The following is a 25658-nucleotide window of genomic DNA, read 5'->3' on the forward strand; positions in this document are numbered from 1 at the left end:
CTAGCTTCGTCACGTAAGCCGCATCACAACCTGCATCTAAATCAAAGTCTAGTTGGTGTTTTAAAACACCGTCCCAGACTGGGAGTGAGAGATCAGCTCGGTAGTATTATAAGGTAAAGGTTAACATGTTATCAATTCAGTCAAGCAGTAATGATAAAGCAATACAACAATCATATCCTAAGTACTCTTGTTAACGCAGGAATGGTATGCGTAATGATGCATACCCTCACTTGCACTCCCTCAGCGACTTCATCTCACGGTCACGCATGGCAAACTCCTTAAACGTGTGCTTCCTCGTCAAAGCACATGCAATGCGGTGCATGATCATGTTAGCCAAGTAATTTATTATGCTTTTTCAAACAGCAGATTCGGGAAGCAAAGGTACCTCCCTTTATATCACATACCTAAACAATGATCCATCTAGGGTTGTCAATCCTAGCTAATCACATACGATAGGCAAGTTGTAGGGCATCACCTCTGATGAAAAGCAGTGGATAGGTAAGTTCACAAGTTTAAACTCGAGGTCACTATGGAGAGGCTCATCACCTCAGCGTAGGCCTAAATTTATACTCCAGGTCACTATAGGAGGCTCGTCACCTGAACGTATGCCGACAGCTCGAATATGGTGTCCTATACACCACCATATTTGGTTCACGAGTTTGGATTACTCACTAGTCACTACGGGGAGGCTCGTCACCCCAGTGTGGCCGACTGCTTGACCACGGTGTCCCATACACCACCATGTCCGGCTCATGAGTCTTAGCGGATCTTGGTACCATTGTTAAACGGGCTTTACATTGGTAAGTGGTACCTTAGATTCAAACATTAGTGTTCATATATGGTAAACACATATAGGATAGTCGGGTTAATTAACAAGTGCGATTGATACGAGCGCACGTTGAATTGATCGACATGAAGCGCATAAGCACTCCGCGTGGCCTAACCACTATCGACAATCAGTGTATGGCTCAGATTTATTGAACGTATCTAATGTGGGGAAACTAGTTTGGCCACTCAATTAGGAGCCATTACCAATTGCCTGGACTACGTAGTAGTCCCAATTATACTCAAATGCAGCATATGGATACATGTAATATTCATAATAGCATTTAACAGACAATTTAAATATAAATCCCATTCGAGCATTTTATTGAACACATTGAGCATATTGTTATACATATGCATTTCAACCATAAATCACGTGGTGACAAATTACATTACATGAAAGAAACTATATTTGTGGACAAGGTAGTTGAGAATCCTATCTCAACACCCCTGTTGGGAGTGATTTACCAAACAATTTCTTGTTCAGACATTTTATCAAACACTTAGACTACATAATAATATATACATGAACTAAATTAGTTATACCATATATTGAAGTAGATCCTTTCGTAAAAGGGCTGTCATACATACAACGAACATATATTCCAGATTAATAGTCATGACAAGCATAAATCATAATAACAGTTTCATTCAAACATTTTAACAAACACATGGATTGCATAATATATTCACATAGTTCACACACATGTATAACTTATCGAATACGCCGTAACTAAGGTCATGTGGCAGTAATCAAGTCAGACATAAATCATTGCTGACATTGAAAGCCTTGAAAACCATAACCTAAACATTTGTAGTCCACACCTTTCATCGGTTTGCTCATTATGAACATGGTTTGTATAGTGTGCTTCCGTCTGCAGTACAACACCCACCTAAACCACGAAATAGGTTAGCTATTTCATCGTTTCCTCTATTTGAATCCCTAAAACATGATTAGGGTTAGGATTTCTTACCCAAATCATATTTGGAATTGGCGGTGTAGTGATGGGGTGGTGGAGATTCGGTACATGGAGTAGTGGGAGTGAATCCCAGCAAGGATACACAGATCTCTCTCTCTTCTCCTCACTCTTTTCTTCTCTTGTCACACCCCAGACTCGATAACCGAACTCATAAGAAACCCAATGGCCGGTTCTGGCCGCAACAGCCTCCGTAGTACCCCATTCTCGGCTCCTGAGGCAGGTTCTGATCCTGGGATCCTACAAGGAGGATTTTCATAATAGTATAATCATTTTCCAATGTAAGCATACCCAAGATCACAGTAAGTACATCTAAGAATAACAAAGGTACACATCGCAAAATCTACTATGAATTTAAACTCTTACAAGTTTACATTAGGTTCAAAAGAACATACATAAGGTAATAAGAAAAGAGAGAGAAATCAACAACACTAGATTCCTCACTACTCAACTCTACTGCACGCTCTGCTGCTACGACGCCTGCCTAGAGTCTCCCGCATGCATCAATTGTGCATAAGCTTATAGAAGCTCAGAGGGTGGTAAAAGTGTGTGTCAATGGTGCACAAAAGAATAGAAAGAGGTATAAGGAAAGAAACATGCTTAATGATAATATCACCAGCTTACCAAGGCTTATCATGAATACGATGCAATGAGTATTGGGCGCCATACCAAGGTAATGCATGAAGGGGCTTACAGCCAATGCTAATGCGATGCAAGTAATGCCAGTGCTCAAATCCAATCCACATATCAAATACATTTCTAGTCATAAGGAAATCACCAGGGTTCATTACACTACTGAATGACTGCCGCTCTTCAGACCCGCACAGTCAAACGAGCGTAAGAGACCTCACTACCTGCCTGTGGATAGCCAATCACTAACAAGGCTTGACGGTAGCGGACCCATTTCACGAGCTGGTTAGACTCAACCTGATAATGCCCTCCCTCATAGGTGGATAAGGCCACATCCTATCCAGCCGACTACATGACAGTGGGAGTCATGGCCTACAGGTGTATGGCCCTTGTACGCTCATGTTTCCACCTAGTCACAACGTTGGAGAAGATCCTTAGTACTATGAAAGTTTTGAGAATTTCACCCATGGGCATCCTATGCACCCGGTATGCTTAAACATCATTTTCAGTGTCCACACGTATAGCCATCCATGAATATCCCTGTGGAGGCAAGGCCCTGAGGAAGTAAGGGCGAATGCCGATCATACTATGGAATGTCAGAAGCATGAATCACACAAACAGCCATGATTAAACATCCAACATGCTCAGAGGAGAAAAATCCATCCCTCATAATACCCTGCCCAATGGCATAATCATGACCAATCACATCTCAGCCAAGCATGCATATGATGCGTATGGGAGTGGGTCATGAAGAAGAACAAAAATACCAATGCGATGAAGATGTTCACCCCTCCTAACCAGTAGGGTCTAGGTACTTAGACAATTTTTCAAAAGAAACACAACCTCTAGTGGGGGCCCAATAGCTTGGGGTAGCCCATGAGACTAGATAGATAATGGCATGGGCCTAAATAATAAGAATGAGCCTAGCAATGGTCTATGGTGGACCTTTAACCACCCATAGAAGCAAGGATGGGCCTAACAAGGGCCTAGAGGGGCATATCAAGGTGGGCATTCAACTACCATTGTCCCCTGAAGGCGGCCTAATAATAATCTACCCAAGATCAAGGCACGTGGCCCGAGCATCACCATAAGAAGGAGATGGGCAGCTATATACATATAGATACATCACATGTTGGCCCTCGATAAAGTGGCCCAAGGCTACACATAATTCAAAGGCCTAACATGGGTAATATACAGCCAAATCCACATGTAATAATATGGGTCCATAAGGAAGGTTAGGGCCCAAACATAAGGGCCACGAAGTCCATACATTGTGGTGGGCATAGTGGGTAGCCCATTACTCCAACACATGGGCGATAATCGTATCAAGATAAGCAAGTTGGGCCTTACATCATAGCCCAAGAATTTAGTTATTTTAGTGGGCAACCAAGGGCCCAACCACTTATACATTCCAGCCCACTAGCCCAATAGAATACCATGAAGAATACAACCCAAGAATCCACTGGGCCTATCTAAAGGGTTCCAGCCCATTTGGGCTTACAAGGAGTCCAAGAATCTTGTTACATATAAATACCCATATAGCCCAAACAAGGTGGGCCTCAATAATGCATTAATTAAACCTAAAATTTAAGGTGTAAAGGCATGAATTATTCTAAAATATCCTCACAATATGGTGGGATATACAATACATCTAGGTGGGCCCAAAAGGTAGGTTAGAGGGCCAGCCAAGGCTGGACGCCCCATTCTGGGCTTTCCTGCTTGATGAGCCACTCCAAGCCACACCACCTGCACTACAAGGACCTGATGGCTCTAAAATTTTACAAGGTGACACTTCCATTGGTGAAACATGTCCTCACAAAATTTCAGGATTTTTAGATACCTGAAAATATTTTAATTAATTTAAATAAAATGGTCTGTCTAGAAAATCGGACTGACCTAGATGTCCCAACATGGTGGGCCAATCCAGACCTTGTCACGGTGTGCACAGGGGTCTATTGGCCCTAAAATTTGGTAGGTGGGTCTCACCATGGGTATAAAACCTCTATTTAAATTTTCATAATTTTAGGATACCCATAAGTATTTTAATTAATTTGAAGAATACAATCTGTACAGGGTGGAATATTGCTAGAATATAACTGTGCTGAATTTGGGCCATCCAATGGTTGGGTTATGGGCCTCCAAAATTTCTGAAATTTGGGTACAAGGTCCATCATCAATTCTAAAACAAGTTAGGACCTAGACAGATTACCCATATTCTTAGAAAGTATTTTTAAAATTTTATTTTTATGGGACCATGATGCTGGACTGCACAGCAGAAATTTCTGGCAGTCCAATATGTTGGCCCGCCCTTTTGGATGCCCAAATGCGGTCCATTGGTTCTAAAAATTTTTAGGTAGGTCATAACATGGGTGGGACACTCCCTTGAAAAATTTTAGAATTTTTGGAATAGTAAAAATATTTTATTTAACACCTGCAATTTATGGACAGCAAGGTATCCCTAAAAAAATCTGCTGCTAAAAGAAAAGTTGCTGATCCTATCTTGTACACCCAATAGGGTGGGCCCTGGATGTCCAAAAATTGGGAAAATTGAATTTAAACATCACCACATATATTTATTACAATTTAGGGTCCACCAAAGTGGCCCACCATTACCAAAACTATTATATATTTATGGATTTCTAAACTGCAATATTGCTAGACAGCCCAGAAAATCTGGGCTGTCCACCCCACTTGGGCCACTCCTTTGGGACCTCAATCAAGGTCAGATGGAGGTTAAATTTGGGGTACATCTAGGTGGGCTCCACACTTTCAAGAAAAGTATATCAAACGGGTAGAAACAATCCTTTAATCAGTCCAAAAGTCTGACCCAAAACCCACCAGAAAGTGTCCAGAAATTTTTTGGACAGCATGAGTATAAAATTCAAATTAAGGGGAAAACACCCCATGAAACCTGAGTTGTGGTCCACCTCAGTGGGCCCCAAAAACATCCAGACCTATTCCTCTCATAAAAATTCATTGCATATGCACCTTAAAGGGGCAACAAGTCATCACCATCCATAGAGTGGACTGCCATGGGCGTCCACTCTCCTTGGATGGTCTGGATATTTCCAAGCCAAATGGTGGGCCACACATCTTAGAAAAATAAGAGATTATTAAGAGAAGAGAGAAAATCAGCCACAAGGGAAGGGGGTTCCGCCTCATTGAGTCCCTTCCCTTCATCACAACCATACATCTCACTACATTGATGGTATTACAAGATCTACCCATACATGCATCTTCAAATCAAAATCCAATAGTGGAGATGCCATCTCCACCAAAATCAAGCGTTTAGATGACCCAAAAATCCTTCTAACTAAGAAAAGAAATCATGGTGGGGTCCTTGGAGAATGGCCCCACCCATGAGTTATGCATGCACAAAAGGATGGGCCAATGGCCACATCCAAGAAGACATGGGGCCTCCACCATCATTTGGTGGGCCCCACATGCTTCAAACATGAGGTGAAGAAGAGAAATAAGAAGAAGGAATATAAATCCTAAGATTCTAAGTACATGCACACCCACCTACAAGGTCTTCAAGCAAACACCTCCAAGATGGTCTTCAAACTCCAAGGTACATGGATCTAGGGTTGAGATCTTTCTTCAAGGGTTAGATGGGGGGATATATGAGTGAAAGTGGGCTGGAAAATGGAGGAAAGTTGCTGGATAAGAAGAGAAGAGAGAGAGGGAGAGGGAGAGAGAGAGAGAGAGAGAGAGAGAGAGAGAGAGAGAGAGAGAAATGAAAGGGAAAAAGAGAGAAAAAAGATTTTTAAGGCAAGCAATGATGAGTTTCTCCTAGAGAAGGGAAAAATCTGAATTTTGCTAGAAAAGAGGGGCTTAGGAGAGAGGAATGCATCATGGTTTTCTAAGAAAGAGAGAGTAATCATTGCCTAGGTTAGGCAAATCCATCATCTAGTTATAAAAAGGTGTAGGGGTAGGCTAGGCTAGGGTGTAGGTTTCTAGGAATGAGAGCCTAGGTGGGGCTTACCATGGGAAAATGTGTGGGCCCCATGCACATGGGTCCCATGCAATGATGAATGGTTGATAATTTTTAGGGCAATAGCTTGAAATGCACATGTCGGATGGACACACAAGATGTGGCATTGGAATCATAGCGATGATGCGGTCACAATGGCATAGGTTTCAACTCGATCCGAGTTGGGTCTTCATGACTGGACTTACGGACGACCATAAATGCCATCCAAGGGTCACGGGTCGTCGGGATTCGACCGGTAGGACCGTGGGACTAAGATGAACGAGATACATACTCACACACACATGTATACATGCGAACTCAGGCCGGGTCTCACATCTCTTTTCTCTCTCTATCTCCTAGGGTTAGAGAATTCATATGGAATGAGAGAGGGGGGTTTAAGGGCATTATATAGGCCCAAAACTGATGTCAATGGCCCTAGGGCCATGGAATACTTATGTTATAGCCAAAGGGTGTCTGTTTTGGGCAAACAAGACTCATCTGGAGGTCCATTTCTTACTTGTTTCATGGAGTAAATTCACAGACAATGGATCTATGATAGGACTGTGTTTATGGTGTGATCTGACAAATAGATCGGTCGTGAAGGACCCGAATCTGATTAATGGTCGTCATTCCTCGATAGGGCCACAAGTATATCGACATGTGTAGGGAAATTTTCATGATCCAGGGGTATAGTTTGGTTAGAATCTGACGGTCTGAAGTCTTCAATTTCTCCCATAAGCAAATGGTCCAATTCACTTAAGTTTGAGTTCATTTTCTAAGGATATTCACGTTTCTCACCCTCTTTGCTCAGGGCTCAAGTTATGCGTTTCTAGACACTATTTATGCTCGATTCCCACGTTGCTTGTCAAGCCCAATATGGAGGTCATAACCTTACAGTTTCGAGGTAATCGGACTTTTGACGCGCGGTCTAGGTCCGATATGGAGTTTCAATGTGCTTCCAAGAGCAACTGGGTTTTGAGATTGCTCGTAGGTTTTTAGGTAATGTTGAGTTAGCGATTCTAGTGGTTTTGGGTCTTGCGATTTGTATAGATAGTGGCTCAAGATAATTCAGCGATTAATTTAGTTTATTACTTAATTAATTTTTTGTCTAATTTCTAAAGGATTCACTCATTAAGGATTTCTGCTTGAGGTGGTACTCGGGTCTTTGTACGGATTTTTCTGAGACGTTACAATTTCAATGGTAGATGTTCAATCCCTATTGTCCTTGGCAGTGTGGTCCACTTGATCATTTGGATGGACGGACTGGATGTAACACACACACACACCAAGGTGACCTACCATCCAAGCAATGGACGGTGGATACAACACTTACATCTTACAAGGGCCCCAGCACTTGCTGACATCACCACAGTAGCTACATGCTGCTGGGGCCCATAGAACTGACGTCAACACATCAGCTATATAGCTGGTGTGAGTATTCCAGCAATCCCATCCAACGGGTGGGTCCCACATGAGGCCCACCACATACATATATATATAATATAATATTATTAATATTATTTTATATTATATATATATTTTAAAGACCACCAGTATACATCCAGCGTCCAGATAGATAGACGGCTGTATAAAATACATACATTAATGTGGCCCATCGTCCAAGCAATGGACAATGAGGATCCACGCGTACATCATGGTGGGCTACTTATGCACGAACGGTTTAGATATAATGCATACCTCGTGATCATCCCACTGTCCAGAGGTCTAGACGGTGTGGTTTAAAGGCGCATACATCATGTTGGACCCCACTGCACCGTCCAGACATCTTTGGACGGTGGGTACTTATAATACATGCATTAAGGTGGGTCCCACCCCCACACATGTCACACGTGTGGGGTGGGCCCACACCTTCAAATGGTGGATGGTTTAGATAAACAACATACATAATGGTGAGATCCCACCCACGTGGCCCACCAGACTTTTGAATCTGCCTCATTCTTAGGCGGCTGGGATTAAACATGTTCATCAAAGGTGGGTCCACATGTGTGGCCCACCTTAGCATATAATCAAGTTGATATTTAATTTTCCCTTACACACGATCTAACAGCAGTTGCTGCTAGACGCCTAACCCTAGATGGTTAGGATCGGGTGGGGCGGTGGCCTGGACAAAATGGATTGACATGTTGATGTGGGACACACATCATGGTGCGTCCAGCACACACACATCAAGGTGGGTCCACATGGTGGCCCACCAAAGCTTTGGATCAACTTGATATTTGTATTTTCCTTCATCCAGGCCTGTCCAAATGGACAGGCAATAAGGTGGGTTCCGCAATCGGACGGTGTGGATCAAACTAATCATGGTGGGCCACACACACAAACACACATCCAGTGGACCACACACCTCATTATCATCATCACCATACAAAAAGGAAAAGAGAAAGAGAGAGAGAAAGGAGAGATCGGATGGTGATGGAGGGACCTTGCCATTATGGGCCCCTCTTTGATACAATATATACATCAAGAGGGATCCCACCATATGTGGGCCCTTAAATCACAAAAAATCAAGGTGTAGATCCAAGATCACCCACTGATTGCTAATCTTCTTTCTCCCTTGACCTCCTTGGCTTCTCAGCTTGTTCTTTAATGGAAGATGATGAAGTTTGGATGATTGAGATGGGATATGAGAGGGTAGGAAGTGGGCCACACTAGAGCTTCTCCATGAGAGCTTGGGAGGTTCATACATAGGAGCTTGGGTTGCTTGGAAGAGAATGGAGAAATAAGAGAGAGAGGAGATGGGATGGAGTGATGGATGGGAGAGAGGGATGGGTTGTGTAAGGGATTGTTGACTTTTGGGTTTGTTGTGTAAGAGACGTGTGGGTTGTGATGGGGTGAGTGATATGTTGAGTGATGTATGTACTTGACATGTACTTGACCATTGATGGTATTGATTGATTGATTGATGTGACATTGGGTAGAGATTCTCTTGGGTTTTGCAACGTGCTACTTTTTCCTCAAACTGAATGCAGGTCCACATCTCCTGGCCTGGGTATCGCCTTGGCGCGCTAGACATGGTATTGGACCGCAACGATGGTGTGGTTGCTAGGGTACAAGTCTCAGATTGAGTCGACTCAGGTTGATAACATGTGACTTAGGTCACGCGCAAATGGCGGTTATAGGTCGCGGGTCGCTGTGATTCGTCAAGGAGGATCGCGGGAATCTATGGAACGGTACGGACTATGATACGAGTCTTACAGGGGTGAATAAGACTTTTTTTCTTTAAATTTTATGATGATTTAGAAACCTATCAACCCTATTCTAAATTAATAGTTAAGTATCAAGATTTCTTCAATGTAACTCTAATGGCTTCCAAGCCAAATAGAGGATCCAATCATAAGACCACTTAAAACATAAACAAGATGAGGAACATAATTTATGATGGATGTGACTGCATGTGAGATGTGATCCTGATTAGTTCTACGTAATCATATAAGCATGCATTATGAGAACATTTAAAGAAATCACACAAGTATTAGCAATCCCAAACACAGTCATTTTTATAGTGGTTCGACTATGTGTCTACTTAACTTCCGGCGGACAGATACAACCCTTGATGTAACGCCCTGAAATTCGGGGGTCAAGCATAACTCAGCTCTCAAGTTCCAAAACATCACTTATGCAACATATTTAATGATGGATGTATGTTGACTATTTTAGTGCATAAAACATGGAATGATTAAGCCAAAGTGCAACTATAATTCAGGGATAAGTGAAGAAAGCAAGCGGAAGACTTAAAGAAATATGTGTACAAGTGCGAATCCCTGAAATACATACACATACCAGGTCATAATATAAGTGTTATTATCAAATTTACAAGTATTAAATTACATCATTTAATTTCCCAAAAGAAATTCCAGCATCCCGCGCATCAGAACAAGGTTCGCTAGAACCCGTCTGAAAACTACATAAAAGAGAAAGCAGCCTCATCATCATCCATCTCCCGCTCTACCTCAAAGGTCACATCCACATCTGCAACATCAGCAGCTAAGACAGAGTCTGGTGGGTGTTTAACACCGCCCCAAAACGAGGGAGTGAGTGATCAACTCAGTGGAACAATAAAGTAAAGGTTAACATGTTATCAATTCAGTCAAGCAGTAATGATAAAACAGAACAATTAAACATGTCCTAAGTACTCTTGTTAATGCAAAGATGTATGCAGAATGATGCGTGCCCTCACGCGTACACCCTCAGCGTCTTCATCTTACGTTACGCATGACATCGCCTCAAAGTGGGCCACGTCTACAAAGCACATGCAAATGCGGTGCATTAACATGATTACTGGGTTGTTATTAGTCCTTTTTATACAGAAGGATTGGGAAGCTAAGATACCTTCCTCATATCACCATCCAAACAGTGATCCATTCTAGGGTTGTCAATCCTAGGCATCTCATACGATCATATAGTTTCAGGTCGTTGCAAAGGGCTCGTCACCAATCAATGCACGCCTATCATACCTTTGTTACCACAATTCGGCTCATCACCTCAATGCGGTATCCAGGCATGCTCGAGGTCACTACAAAGGGCTCGTCACTAATCAATGTAGGCCGACAACACGAATATAGTGTCCATACCACCATAATCGGCTCACGAGTTTAGTTGCTCACTAGTCACTACGAGGAGGCTCGTCACCCCAGCGTAGGCCGACAGCATGACCACGGTGTCCCATACCACTATGTCCGGCTCATGAGTCTTAGCGGATCAAGGTACCATGGTTAATAGGATTTCATTGGTAAGTTCGGTACCCTAGATTCATACAGTAGCGTCCATACATGGTGAACATACATCGGACAATCGAGTTACTTGACGAACTCGACTAGCACGAGCGCATGTTGAGTCGAACGACATAGAGTGCGCAAACACTCCGCGTGGCTAAACCACTGCCGCCAACTCTAATACGGCTGGGGTTCGTCTAATTACGTCCATTGTGGCGAAAGTAATCTCAGCCACAACCTTAAGGCAGATTACCGATTTCCTTGACTATTCATAGTCCCAAACACATTACACTACAACAGATATTCGTATTGAATGTAGAACAGTAATGGAACAACAACTCAAATCATGTAGTACTCAAGCATTTGAAGAATATCAACTTAACATAAATGTAAGCATAAGTAATGCTTGAATTTAAACAACAAGGAATGTAACCAGCAAGAACGAAATCATACACACTAGTGGGAGAGTTGAGAATCGCTCCTCAACGCCCACACTAGGTTCAAAAATCACACTTTAGATCATTCAGACATTTCTACAAACACTTAGAATACATAATACAACATACATGACGTATGTTGAAATACACACATTTGGACAATTCCTTTTGCCAAGGAGTTGTCGCACATACCATTAGCATAAGTATACGACAGATAATCATGGCAATCACATGTTCATATTTTATACGCATATGGTACTTTATACATACACATGGAATACACAAATCCCAATATAACACATGCATATCAGGAACACAGAATAAACATAATATTTGGCATGTGAAAACTCATCCATAACAAGAATAAATCATTCACTGGCATTGAAAGCCTTGGAAACCATAACCTATACACTTAAAGTCCGCACCTTAAGCCAGAAAAGAACACCGAACTGATTTCAGACGAGTTGTCTTCGTCAACGACGATATAATACCCTAAAGTAAGAATTGAAATGAGATACAACAACACCAAGACTATTCTAAGCTCTAACACAGATTAGGGTTAGGTTAACTTACCCAAAGATGAACTCAGAATCGCCGAAATAACGATTCAAAGTGAAGGTTCAAGGATGAAGAAGAACAGGAAAGAATCTAAGATGATTCACCAACTTCTCTCTCACTTTCTCTCTCTTTTCCACTCTCTTTCTTAGGTAGGGTTAGGAAATTCGTATGGAAAAGAGAGCTAGGGTTTTAAGGTCTATAAATAGGCCTAACATTGAAGAAAATAACCCCAGGGCCAAGGTATACTTAGCGTATAACCAAAACCGGCCTCTCGCGATCCAACGAAGCACTTCCGGTGAGCCTAAAACCACGAAAGGTCGGACTTAAGCTCACTAACCATGGATCTAGGTCAAGCTGAGTTTTCGTACCAACCAGATCTTCAGATCAGCCGCGACAGACTACACTCAATTCAACGATAACAGAATCTCGATCAGGTCCACAAGCACAAGGACATGCCTGGCCACCTTCCCTGATCAGAGGGTGAAATTGGGTCAGAATCCAACGGTCAGATTGCTTAAAATCGTCGCGCAAGCGACACGACTCAAATTTCATAAAAGCTTAATAAATTTCCAACCGTTCTCACACTCTTCACTTCGAACTCAATCAAATCGACCCAGAACATCACATGGACTTGATTTTCGAGGTGATAGTCAAGCCCAACATGGTGACTACAACAGCCTAAGATCATCGCTATGGGACTTTTGACGCGCGGTCCAGGTCGAATCCAAAACTTTCAAAAATTCCCCAGAACAACTGGATTTAGCGATGGATCCCAGATTTCAGAGTAACATAGCGCTAACTAATCTACAGGTTTTGAGTCATGCAGATACAATTTAAAGTGTTGATGCAAATTTTACAAGCAATCGAGTATAGCGCTAATTACCCCAAAAATAACTACTTAAGGAAAGATTAGCACAAAATTTCCCGGGTCATTACAATCTACCCCCCTTAAAGAAAATTTCATCCTCAAAATTCATACCTTCTCATATTCCTCAAGGATCTGAGGGTAGCTCTTCCTGACCTCAGCTTCAGATTCCTAAGTAGCCTCTTCCTCACTATGATGCGTCCATAGCACCTTCACAAGAGAGATAACCTTGTTATGCAATACCTGCTCCTTCCTGTCGAGAATACGCGTCGGTCGCAGTACATAAGTGGCATCCTCACTCAATTGCACTTGCTCCCAACTGATAATATGCGAATGATCAGGAACGTACTTCTTCAGCATAGAAACATGAAATACGTTATGTACGCCTGCAAGAGGTGTGGGCAAAGCAAGGCGGTATGCTACCGCTCCCACTCGATCCAGAACTTGAAATGGACCAATAAATCTCGGCGTCAGCTTCCCCTTCTTACCGAACCGTAGAACTCCCTTCATAGGAGAGACCTTCAGAAAACATGGTCTCCAACCTCAAACTCAAGCGGTCGACGCCTCGTATCAGCATAATTCTTCTGCCTACTCTAGGCTGTCAGAAGTCGATGTCGAATGATGTTAACTTTCTCTGAAGTCACCTGCACCAATTTCGGGCCAAGCAAACTACGTTCGCCAATTTCTGCCCAGCAATGCGATGCTCTGCACGGGCGACCATACAACGCCTCATAGGGAGCCATGCCGATACTCGCCTGAAAACTGTTATTATACGCGAACTCTGCATACTGAAGACAATCATCCCAACTATCCTTGAAATCCAAAACACAAGCTCACAACATGTCTTCCAGGACCTGATTCACACGTTCCGTCTACCCATCTGTTTGCGGATGAAACGCGATACTGAACTTCAGTTTCACACCCATCACTTCCTGAATGCGAGTCCAGAAGATAGATGTGAAACGCATGTCTCTATCAGAAATAATCTCTAAGGGAACTCTATGCAGACGTACTATCTCCTTGATATACAACCTAGCCAACTCGTCTACAGAGTTTGTGACTCTGATCAGTAAGAAGTGAGCCGACTTCGTCAGTCGGTCGACGATCACCCAAATAGAGTCATATCCCTTCCTCGTTCTCGGCAACCCAGAGATAAAATCCATAGAGATGAAGTCCCACTTCCATTCAGCTATGGGCATGGGCTGCAGCAACCCAGGAGGTCGGCGATGCTCTGCCTTGACTTGCTGGCACGTGAGACAACGAGAAACAAATTCAGCAATCTGGACCTTCATATTGTCCCACCAATAAGATCTTCTCATATCCTGATACATCTTCGTGCTACCTGGATGCATCGCAAGCTTAGAACTATGGGCTAACTCGAGAACCTCCCATCTCAAGTCAGGAATGTCAGGAACACATAACCGGCCATGAAAACGTAAGCCCCCATCAGAACTAATACTCCAGTCGGAGTTCTCATTTGTACCAACCCGCTTCCTCATCTTCACCAAAAGCTCATCATCTACTGAGTTGCAACGATCCTCTCGTCGATAAGGGGCTGTACACGAATGTGTGCGATAACCTCATATGGTTCAACCATCGTAAGCTTCTGCTCAAAATCTCGCACAAACTCCAACATATCCCACTCTGCTATCATCAGCGGAGCCGCAAACTCAATAGCCTTCTTGCGACTCAACGCATCTGCCACAAGGTTCGCTTTGCCCGGATGGTAAGAAACATCGAACTTAAAGTCCTTCAATGTTTCCATCCATCGGCGCTGCCTCATATTTAAATCACGCTGCGTGAAAATATACTTAAGGCTCTTGTGGTCGCAAAAGAGCTTGAACTCCTCACTATAGAGGTAATGTCTCCAAAGCTTTAATGCGAATATGACAGCTGCTAACTCTAGGTCGTGCGTAGGGTAATTCTCTTCGTGTTTCCTCAACTGACGCGAAGCATTAGCAATCACCCTGTCCTTCTACATAAGGACACAACCCAGGCCAATGCGAGAGGCGTCAGTATATATAATATACATAACCCCTTACTCTGGCAATACTAGCACAGGGGCGGACGTCAACTTGTCCTTCAGCTCCTAAAAAGCTAACTTCGCCTTCTCATTCCAAGTAAACTTCAAATCCTTCCGTGTCAACTGCGACAACAGTCTGGCAATCTTCGAGAAGTCTTGAATGAAGCATCGATAATAGCCTGCAAGACCCAAAAAACTCCTTACCTCAGTAACTGAACCAGTCTGCTTCCAGTCCTGCACTGCAGCTACCTTGGCAAGATCGACGGTTATCCCTTCCTTAGACAACACATGTCCTAGGAACTTGACTTCCTCTTTCCAGAAATCACACTTCTTGAACTGCGCAAAAAGCTGATTCTTCCTAAGAGTATCCAAAACCACTCTTAAGTGCTCCTCGTGTTCTTCCTGGCTCGCCGAATAAATCAAGATGTCATCGATAAAGACAATGACGAATCGGAACAAGAATGGCCGAAACACCCTGTTCATCAAATCTATGAACACGGCTGGTGCGTTTCTCAGACCGAACGACATCACAAGGAACTCATAGTGACCGAAGCTAGTCCTGAAAGTAGTCTTCTGCACGTCCCCATCCTTGACGCGCAACTGATGATACCCTGACTGCAGATCAACCTTCGAAAAGTACCATGCCCCCTTCAATTGATCAAACAGATCATCAATCCTGGGCAAAGGGTACTTATTCTTCACAGTTACCAAATTCAGCCTGCGATAATCAATACACAATCGCAAGGAACCATCCTTCTTCTTCACAAACAAAATAGGTGCTCCCCAAGGAGACACACTAGGCCGAATGAAACCCAAATTCAGCAAACCATCTATCTGCTTCCTCAACTCCTCCATTTCATTCGGAGGCATACAATAGGTGGGTAATGAAATAGGTGCCGCACCAGGCATGAGGTCGATAGTAAAATCAATCTCACGCTGAGGAGGTAATCCAGGAATCGACTCAAAGACATCTTCAAACTCCTGAACTACCAGCGTGCTAACTAACCTCGATTCAGCCATACTCTCCAACAGAGAAGAATAATAATCAATACGAAAAGGGTAACTGACCTGAACTAGGAAAGTAACAGTCTCGCCCTCAGGTCCATGGATGGTCACTGACCTTGCTTCACAATCAATCTCAGCTCACATCCTCGTGAGCCAATCCATACCCATAATAACATCGTAATGATAAAGAGGTGCGACAAAGAAAGCAACACGGATCGATCCACTCCCCAGATCGACTAAACAATCCATACAACGCTTGCCCAAAGTAGAGGAAATCCCCGTAGCGGTACTAAGCGTCACTCATTGCATTGGAACAGATCTCAAACCCAAACGCCTAACTGCCGCATATGATATAAGAGAAGTAGTGGGCCCTGTATCCACCAACATAGAATCTGGAATACCTTCAATGTGCGCTGTCACCTCGAAGGATCTCGGCACCAAGTCAGATATAGGCGCTTCAGCTGAAAGCGCATGAACTCGAGCCTTCTGCTGACGATTCAGCGAAGGAACCATGGGCCGCTGAGGTGGCCTGAAGCTAGGAACTGCAGGTCTGAAGGATGGATGAGTTGGCGCTGAACGAAGAGGTGGAGGAGAGATAACCTGAGGCATCGGACGACTAATCCTCTGCGGTGGAGTAAATCCACTGGCCCGCATATACGAAAAGCAAAAATGGTCCAAATGCCCTATCTTCCCACAATACGAACAGCGAAGGTCAGATCTCATCTGTTGAGTGGGCAGCGCTGAATGCCAAGGAGGAGAATCTGCTCGCGCCCTCTTGCCGAGAAAAGGTGCACCCTGAAAGTCCGGTCGCGGCCTAGGAATCATTGGTGCTCAGATGCGGGACGACCGGTCCCCATCCTACTCTGATCGCAAGGACATGCTCACCAGCTCGGCATAAGAAGAAATGCTAGCATAGCAAATCTTCGATCCGATCTCAGGTCTCAATCCCTCAGAAAAATGCCGCATCCTCATCGGCTGATCGCCCAGAATCAAAGGCACATACCTACCCAGCTCAGTGAACCGGTTCTCATACTCCGTCACCGGCAGCCCTCCCTGGCGGAGGTGAAGGAACTCACTCTCCTTCTCATGTCCGTACGTAACCGAAAAATACTTCTCAGGGAAGCGTGCCTCAAACACCTGCCACGACCACACAAAACCTTCCTCGACAGTGCGAAGAACACTGTCCCACCACAGACTGGCCTCCTTCTCAAACATGAAGGAGGCAAGCTCAACCTGCTCAACCTCTGAACAATGCAGCGGTCTCACTATCTTAGAGATGCGATCGATCCAATACTTAGCCTCCTCGGGTCTATGAGAACACGCAAATGTAGGAGGTCGTAAGCACTGGAATCACTCCAAAGTTGCCACTGGCACTGACGCTCCTAGATAGAGGCGTAGGTGAAGCAGGTGGAGTCACCCCCACTGACTGAGCAAAGATGCCAGCCATGGAAGAGAGGAACTCCTGCTGCTGTTGCTGCTGCTGAATCTGCTGCTGCTGCATCAACAACATCATCTGCTCAAACCTATCAGCAGGCGGAGCAGGCGAAGATGCACGACTCGGCTCAGGAACTGAAGGCGTGACTGGAGGAGCCATAGGTGTCGGCCCAACACTGGCATGAGACGGGCCCACCTGTGGATCCGTCTGGCTATCGCTCAAGGGAGGAACCCCATCAAGCGACTCAACCAAAGAGAGACGGGCCGAAGTCTTCGAACCCTTAGGAGGCATCCCTACATTCAACAGAGGATCCAACCTGTCAGATTCTGCGTCTACATAATCCACCCACACAGCATTCACAGCACAACTCCAAAGATAAACAACATGCATTCCATTAATCAAAATTGTCACAATACAAGTAGTGTAGCATTACATGAATCACGACTAGGAAAGCATGTGAACTACAACATCCAACACTTCAAGCAACAACAAACAACTATAAACAACTCCAACTACAAGCCAACAACGGCTACACACAGAAAGAAAACAACAAACAAAGTAAAGGACGGCCACAACGATAACTACTCGTCGGAATCAGGAGATAGAGGCGGGGCACCCTTATCCTGCAAGCAACACAGGATAGACTTCAGAATTCGAGTCACCTTCTTAAACTTATGCTTCACAAGGCCTTAAAGATCCATAATATCCTGGCGTAGAACAGCCTGCCCTTCTTCAAGCCGAGCAATACGGGCATCCCTGGCAGTCTGATCTGTGATCTGCTCTGGTGCCACAGGAGGAGAGCTATCACTCGTATCCTGTGCCTCAACCTCTTCCTCGTCCTACTCTGCTTCTTCCTCAATCTCAGCACCACTTTCAGCATAACTCTCATCCTCATCACTCTCTGACACATCCTCACTCTCTGAGGCCTGCCGACGAGGACCAATCTCCATCAGCTTAAGGGTCGTCAGATTAAGATGACGAACAGGAACTGGCTTCTCTGCTCCAAGCCTATAGCCAAACTCATGTGCAAGCTTACAAATGAGGAGGCCAAAAGGAAGCGATTTGGTCCTCCTAGTCGAACGAGCAATGAGAATAATCTAGCGCAAGATGTACGTCGGCACACACAACTTCGCTCCTTGCCCCACCTGATACAGGAAATCTACCATCAGGCACGTACACTCGCTTCGGTTGCTCCACCTTGGATATACATTGAACGTACACATGTGGTGAAGCAAACAGAAGTCGTCCGTCATGTTGGTAACCAAAAGACTCCTATTAGGCTACCATTCAACCAGACGACCACACAGGAATCGGGTGCGACGATCCCTCTCGTGCATACTGTTCAAATTCTTCTCGCTGGCATGCACCTCACCAAGTGGCACATTCAGGAGTCGGGATATCAAAGCGACATTGACCGTAGCTTCCCGACCACTACCACAAGGAATCTTGAACTGCAGAGGCTCCAGCGAAGGATCACGAATATTGGCATAAAAAGCTCAAACAGTACTTGCATTCGCACGATACTAACCCTCAAATAAGGGACACCAACCAGCCCCTTCCAGGTGCTCCAACAACAAAAACTCGCCATACAGCCACGGATCAACATGAGCCTCAAAAAGGACTCTATGGCCTTCATAGACTCCATGCGATATCTCCGTCAACAAAGTTCTACCAATGAGAGCTCGAGGATCGAGGTCCCGCTTGGTCTGGAATTCACGAGTGGCGGACGTGCTCTCGGCGGCACCTCTCGGCCTCCGTGCACGGGTTGGGCGACTAGGCCCGACTTCATTCACGGGCGCTCTCTTCTCCCCCATCAAAGAAAGGAGGAAATAGAAAAGATGGCCGTGATAAACTCAAAGAGGACCATGAGAAATGAGATAAAGAGAGAAATAGGAAAGATGGGAAGCTCCCACACACTTGAGATCCCAAAAGAGGATGTAAGAGCCCAAATGAGAAGAAAGAAAGGATAAACAGCAATGGGGGTGAGGGTTTTGAGATGGGGTGATGGGGTTTGCACGAAAATGGAAGAAGAAGAAGATTTGGAGAAGGTTTCGAAGAGTTTGGAGAAGGATTTCAAGAAAAGGAGAGCTTGGGAGGGAGGTTTGTGAAGGAAATAGGTCTTAAAAGGGGTTTTAATCAACGAACCATGGATAGGTGGGCCACACTAGGCCAAACAGACGTCGGCCCAAGTCGGCCCGCTGATCGGCGAGGCCTCGCCGAGCCGGCGATGGCATCGCCGATCTCTGGACCTTTCGGTGATGCCTTGACATTTGGACGAGGTCCTCCTAGTCCCTTAGCTCCCAAATGATGTGGTTCCCCCCCTGGGCCCCACTGAAAATGCCCCGATCGGCCCCTTTGCTTGGTTCGACGCTTATCGGGCCATTCGGGCAGAAATCTGACTGAAACAGAGATTTCTTGAAGGTTGAAGGGTTGAAATGGGATGATAGACCATCTAAACTCATTAATAGATGATCTAGGAAAGGTTTCGAGTCGCTGTGTGTGATCAGGAGAGAGCACAGACTCGATCTCAGTGATCGTTTTCAGGAAACTTTCGCCGATAAAAGCTACGGAGCACAAACACGCGCACCCAAATACACTAAAGTGGCGACAACGTGTAGTGTGTGACCATAACCCAGGTCCGGTTTAATCCAGATCATGCTCTAATACCAACTTGTAACGCCCTGAAATTCGGGGGTGGAGCATAACTCAGCTCCCGAGTTCCAAAACATCACTTATGCAACATATTTAATGATGGATGTATGTTGACTGTTTTAGTGCATAAAACATGGAATAGATTAAGCCAAAGTGCAACTATAATTCAGGGATAAGTGAAGAAAGCAAGCGGAAGACTTAAAGAAATATATGCATACAAGTGCGAATCCCTGAAATACATACACATACCAGGTCGTAATATAAGTGTTATTATCAAATTTACAAGTATTAAATTACATCATTTAATTTCCCAAAAGAAATTCCAGCATCCTGCGCATCAGAACAAGGTTCGCTAGAACCCGTCTGAAAACTGCATAAAAGAGAAAGCAGCCTCATCATCATCCATCTCCCGCTCTGCCTCAGAGGTCACATCCACATCTGCAACATCAGCAGCTAAGACAGAGTCTGGTGGGTGTTTAACACCGCCCCAAAACGAGGGAGTGAGTGATCAACTCAGTGGAACAATAAAGTAAAGGTTAACATGTTATCAGTTCAGTCAAGCAGTAATGATAAAACAGAACAATTAAACATGTCCTAAGTACTCTTGTTAATGCAAAGATGTATGCAGAATGATGCGTGCCCTCACGCGTACACCCTCAGCGTCTTCATCTTACGTTACGCATGACATCGCCTCAAAGTGCGCCACGTCTACAAAGCACATGCAAATGCGGTGCATGAACATGATTACCGGGTTGTTATTAGTCCTTTTCATACAGAAGGATTGGGAAGCTAAGATACCTTCCTCATATCACCATCCAAACAGTGATCCATTTTAGGGTTGTCAATCCTAGGCATCTCATACGATCATATAGTTTCAGGTCGTTGCAAAGGGCTCGTCACCAATCAATGCACGCCTATCATACCTTTGTTACCACAGTTCGGCTCGTCACCTCAATGCGGTATCCAGGCATGCTCGAGGTCACTACAAAGGGCTCGTCACCAATCAATGTAGGCCGACAGCACGAATATAGTGTCCATACCACCATAATCGGCTCACGAGTTTAGTTGCTCACTAGTCACTACGAGGAGGCTCGTCACCCCAGCGTAGGCCGACAACACGACCACGGTGTCCCATGCCACTAAGTCCAGCTCATGAGTCTTAGCGGATCAAGGTACCATGGTTAATAGAATTTCATTGGTAAGTTCGGTACCCTAAATTCATACAGTAGCGTCCATAAATCGGACAATTGGGTTACTTGACGAACTCGACTAGCACGAGCGCATGTTGAGTCGAACAACATAGAGTGCGCAAACACTCCGCGTGGCTAAACCACTGCCGCCAACTCTAATACGGCTCGAGTTCGTCTAATTACGTCCATTGTGGTGAAAGCAATCTCAGCCACAACCTTAAGGCAGATTATCGATTTCTTGGACTATTCATAGTCCCAAACACATTACATTACAACAGATATTCGTATTGAATGTAGAACAGTAATGGAACAAAAACTCAAATCACGTAGTACTCAAGCATTTGAAGAATATCAACTTAACATAAATGTAAGCATAAGTAATGTTTGAATTTAAACAACAAGGAATGTAACCAGTAAGAAGGAAATCATACACACTAGTGGGAGAGTTGAGAATCGCTCCTCAATGCCCATGCTAGGTTCAAATATCACACTTTAGATCATTCAGACATTTCTACAAATAGTTAGAATACATAATACAACATACATGACGTATGTTGAAATACACACATTTGGACAATTCCTTTTGTCAAGGAGTTGTCGCACATACCATTAGCATAAGTACACGACAGATAATCATGGCAATCACATGTTTATATTTTATACGCATACGGTACTTTATACATACACATGGAATACACAAATCCCAATATAACACATGCATATCAGGAACACAGAATAAACATAACATTTGGCATGTGAAAACTCATCCATAACAAGAATAAATCATTCACTGGCATTGAAAGCCTTGAAAACCATAAACTATACACTTAAAGTCCGCACCTTAAGCCAGAAAAGAACACCGAACTGATTTCAGACGAGTTGTCTTCGTCAACGGCGAAAGAATACCCTAAAGCAAGAATAGAAATGAGATACAATAACACCAAGACTATTCTAAGCTCTAACATAGATTAGGGTTAGGTTAACTTACCCAAAGATGAACTTAGAATCGCCGGAATAACGATTCAAAGTGAAGGTTCAAGGATGAAGAAGAACAGGAAAGAATCTAAGATGATTCACCAACTTCTCTCTCACTTTCTCTCTCTTTTCCACTCTCTTTCTTAGGTAGGGTTAGGAAATTCGTATGGAAAAGAGAGCTAGGGTTTTAAGGTCTATAAATAGGCCTAACATTGAAGAAAATAACCCCAGGGCCAAGGTATACTTAGGGTATAACCAAAATCGGCCTCTCGCGATCCAACGAAGCACTTCTGGTGTGCTTAAAACCACGAAAGGTCGGAGTTAAGCTCACTAGCCATGGATCTAGGTCAAGCTGAGTTTTCGTACCAACCAGATCTTCAGATCAGCCGTGGCGGACCACACTCAATTCAACGGTCATAGAATCTCGATCAGGTCCACAAGCACAAGGACATGCCTGGGCCACCTTCCCTGATCAGAGGGTGAAATTGGGTCAGAATCCAACGGTTAGATTGCTTAAAATCGTCACGCAAGCAACACGACTCAGATTTCATAAAAGCTTAATAAATTTCCAACCGTTCTCACACTCTTCACTCCGAACTCAATCAAATCGACCCAGAACATCACATGGACTTGATTTTCGAGGTGATGGTCAAGCCCAACATGGTGACCGTAACAGCCTAAAATCATCGCTATCGGACTTTTGATGCGCGGTCCAGGTCCGATCAAAAACTTCCAAACATTCCCTAGAATAACTGGATTTAGCGATGGATCCCAGATTTCAGAGTAACATAGCGCTAACTAATCTACAAGTTTTGAGTCATGCAGATACAATTTAAAGTGATTGATGTAAATTTCACAAGCAATCGAGTATAGCACTAATTACCCCAAAAACAACTACTTAAGGAAAGATTAGCACAAAATTTCCTGGGTCATTACACTTGAGTGTATCAGATCTCGCTAACGGAGGTTTCAAATTAGGTTTTCCTTAAACTAGTACAACCTACACAGGGCTGACTCTAGGACCTATACAAGGTACCTAACATGTCTTCACGAGACACAAGTTTATGCCCCACATAGGAGCAAGGGTTAATACACAATACTCAGATTTTAGGCCACACAGGTCAAGGATCCACACATGGAACCTAGAGTTTATGCCATACACAAGAGAAAAGGTTAACACACAATACCTAGGTTTTACGCCACACGGGCCAAGAATCCACATAAAGAACCTAAAGTTTATGCTCTACACAAGAGCAAAGGTCAATACATAGCACCTAGGTTTTAGGCCACATAGGCCAAGGATCCACACAAGGAACCTCAAGTTTATGCTTCGTAGGAGCAAAGGTCAACACACAACACCCACACGTATTCTCCCATCCGAGTCCTCCTATAAGGACATGAAAGGGGCGAGAATCACCACGACCCAATCTTATATAGAGGAATGATCAGCAGGGTCTCTGGACTGTAATGACTTATAAATAAGTAGATGAGCCCCTTTAAGCACGTTGATGAAGATCTCCTTCTTTGTCGATGAAGACACTTTAGCTCCATTGAACCGCAACACAAATGATGCTCTAATGTATAGCGACGGGTTGGGTCAAGGTTATGTTGCAATCCTACTCTATTAAGTGTTTTCCTATTTTAGAAGTAGAGTGATTCCAAGCATCTAAGCATTCAAGGCATCCCAGCTCAATGATTTTCCATTAAGGTAGTAGTTGCATGAACCTTGAATGTGGAAGTTCATTCTGAAATTGCGGTAAAGACCGCTTTAGTTGAAGTAGGAATATGCCAATATGTCCTAGAGGGGAGTGAATACGACTTTTTAATAATTTTATGATAATTTAAAATCCTATCACTCTAATCCTAACAATAAGCATATTTTAGGATTACTCAAGAGTAACTCTACTGGCTTCCAAGCCCCGTAGATGATCTAATCACAAACTATTTGAGAGATGAACAATATACAAACTAGTTTATGATGGATACGACTGTGCGTGTGTGTGAAGTGTGATCTCAGATAATCAGAAATGAATGTATTTAAGAAAATCACATACACAAATGAAAGACAATAATAATCTCAAACACGGTCATTTTTATAGTTGTTCGATTACTTGTCTACTCCACTCCCGATAACCGCACTCAACCCTTGAGTATACCGGATTTCACTAAAGAGATTTCACACAATTCACCCCAAACCCAAGGTTTTAAATCAGGTTCACCTTTAACCTTTACAACTTACACCTAGGCTGACTGTTTATGCTCTCACGAGCAAGGATCAACACAACGCACCCACTTTTAAGCACACTGGCCAAGGATCTTCCATAAGACCCTAACTGTATATGCTCTCCATAGAGCAAGGGTCAACACAATGCACCTACCATGTACACTCCGGCCAGAGGCCTCCTAGAGGACTTGCAAGGGGTGAGAAAAACCTTAGACCCAATCCTACAAAGGAATGATCATAAGGTTCCTCTGGACTCTGATAAGTTAAAGATAAGTAGATGAGTCCCTTTTAGCTCGTTGACGAAGATCTCCTCCTTTGTTGATGAAAAGTCTTCTGCTTCCTTGAACCGCAACTCAGAAGATATACCAATACATGGCGACGGGTTGGGTTAAGGTTATGATAGAATCCTACTCTCAAATGTTTTCCTATTAAGGAGATAGAGAGATTTCAACCATCTATGCATTTAAGGCATCCCAGCTTAATGATTTGCCATTAAGGTGATAGCTGGAGGATCCTTGAATGCAGAAGTTCATTCCCTAATCCTCTATATTGAATATCAATGATAAGGGTGGATTGGAGGGTGAACTTCCCTGAGAGAAAAGGCTTTAGTTAGATGATCTAAGGTTAAACACTCAAAAGCACTCTCTTCTTTCTCTACCAACAACAAAAGACAAGCTCTCTATATATTGGCAAAAAGTTTCAACGGATATAAAACGGTCACATTTATGACAGAGTTCGATATCATCGAGCATGATCCATATCATTGAGTGTATACTCTCGATTGCATTGACTTACCGCTTGATGACACGAACTCAAATGTCATATGCTTTTGAGACCATTTACCAGCTGGTCGAGGGGATCGAAACATGTGTCGATGTAATCAGATTTCGAACTCCGATTTCATTGACACGAGGTTTAATTCCTCGACATTTAAAAATGAGAGAGAAAGCCTTTAAAATTTTTAGGTCAAGGATATGATCGAGGTACACTCGATATCATCGAAATTTGAATGTCAATGATATCGAAGGTCGTGTCGATGCATCGATAAATCTAAAGATTTTATCAGTGAGCTTGCTAGATAGTTTATATCCTTTCTCGATGCCATCGATCCGGCCTTGATATCATCGATATTTGAATATCGATTCTATCGAGTGAC

The sequence above is a fragment of the Magnolia sinica genome, chromosome 8 (genome assembly GCF_029962835.1).
Source record: "Magnolia sinica isolate HGM2019 chromosome 8, MsV1, whole genome shotgun sequence".
NCBI classification, from domain to species: domain Eukaryota; kingdom Viridiplantae; phylum Streptophyta; class Magnoliopsida; order Magnoliales; family Magnoliaceae; genus Magnolia; species Magnolia sinica.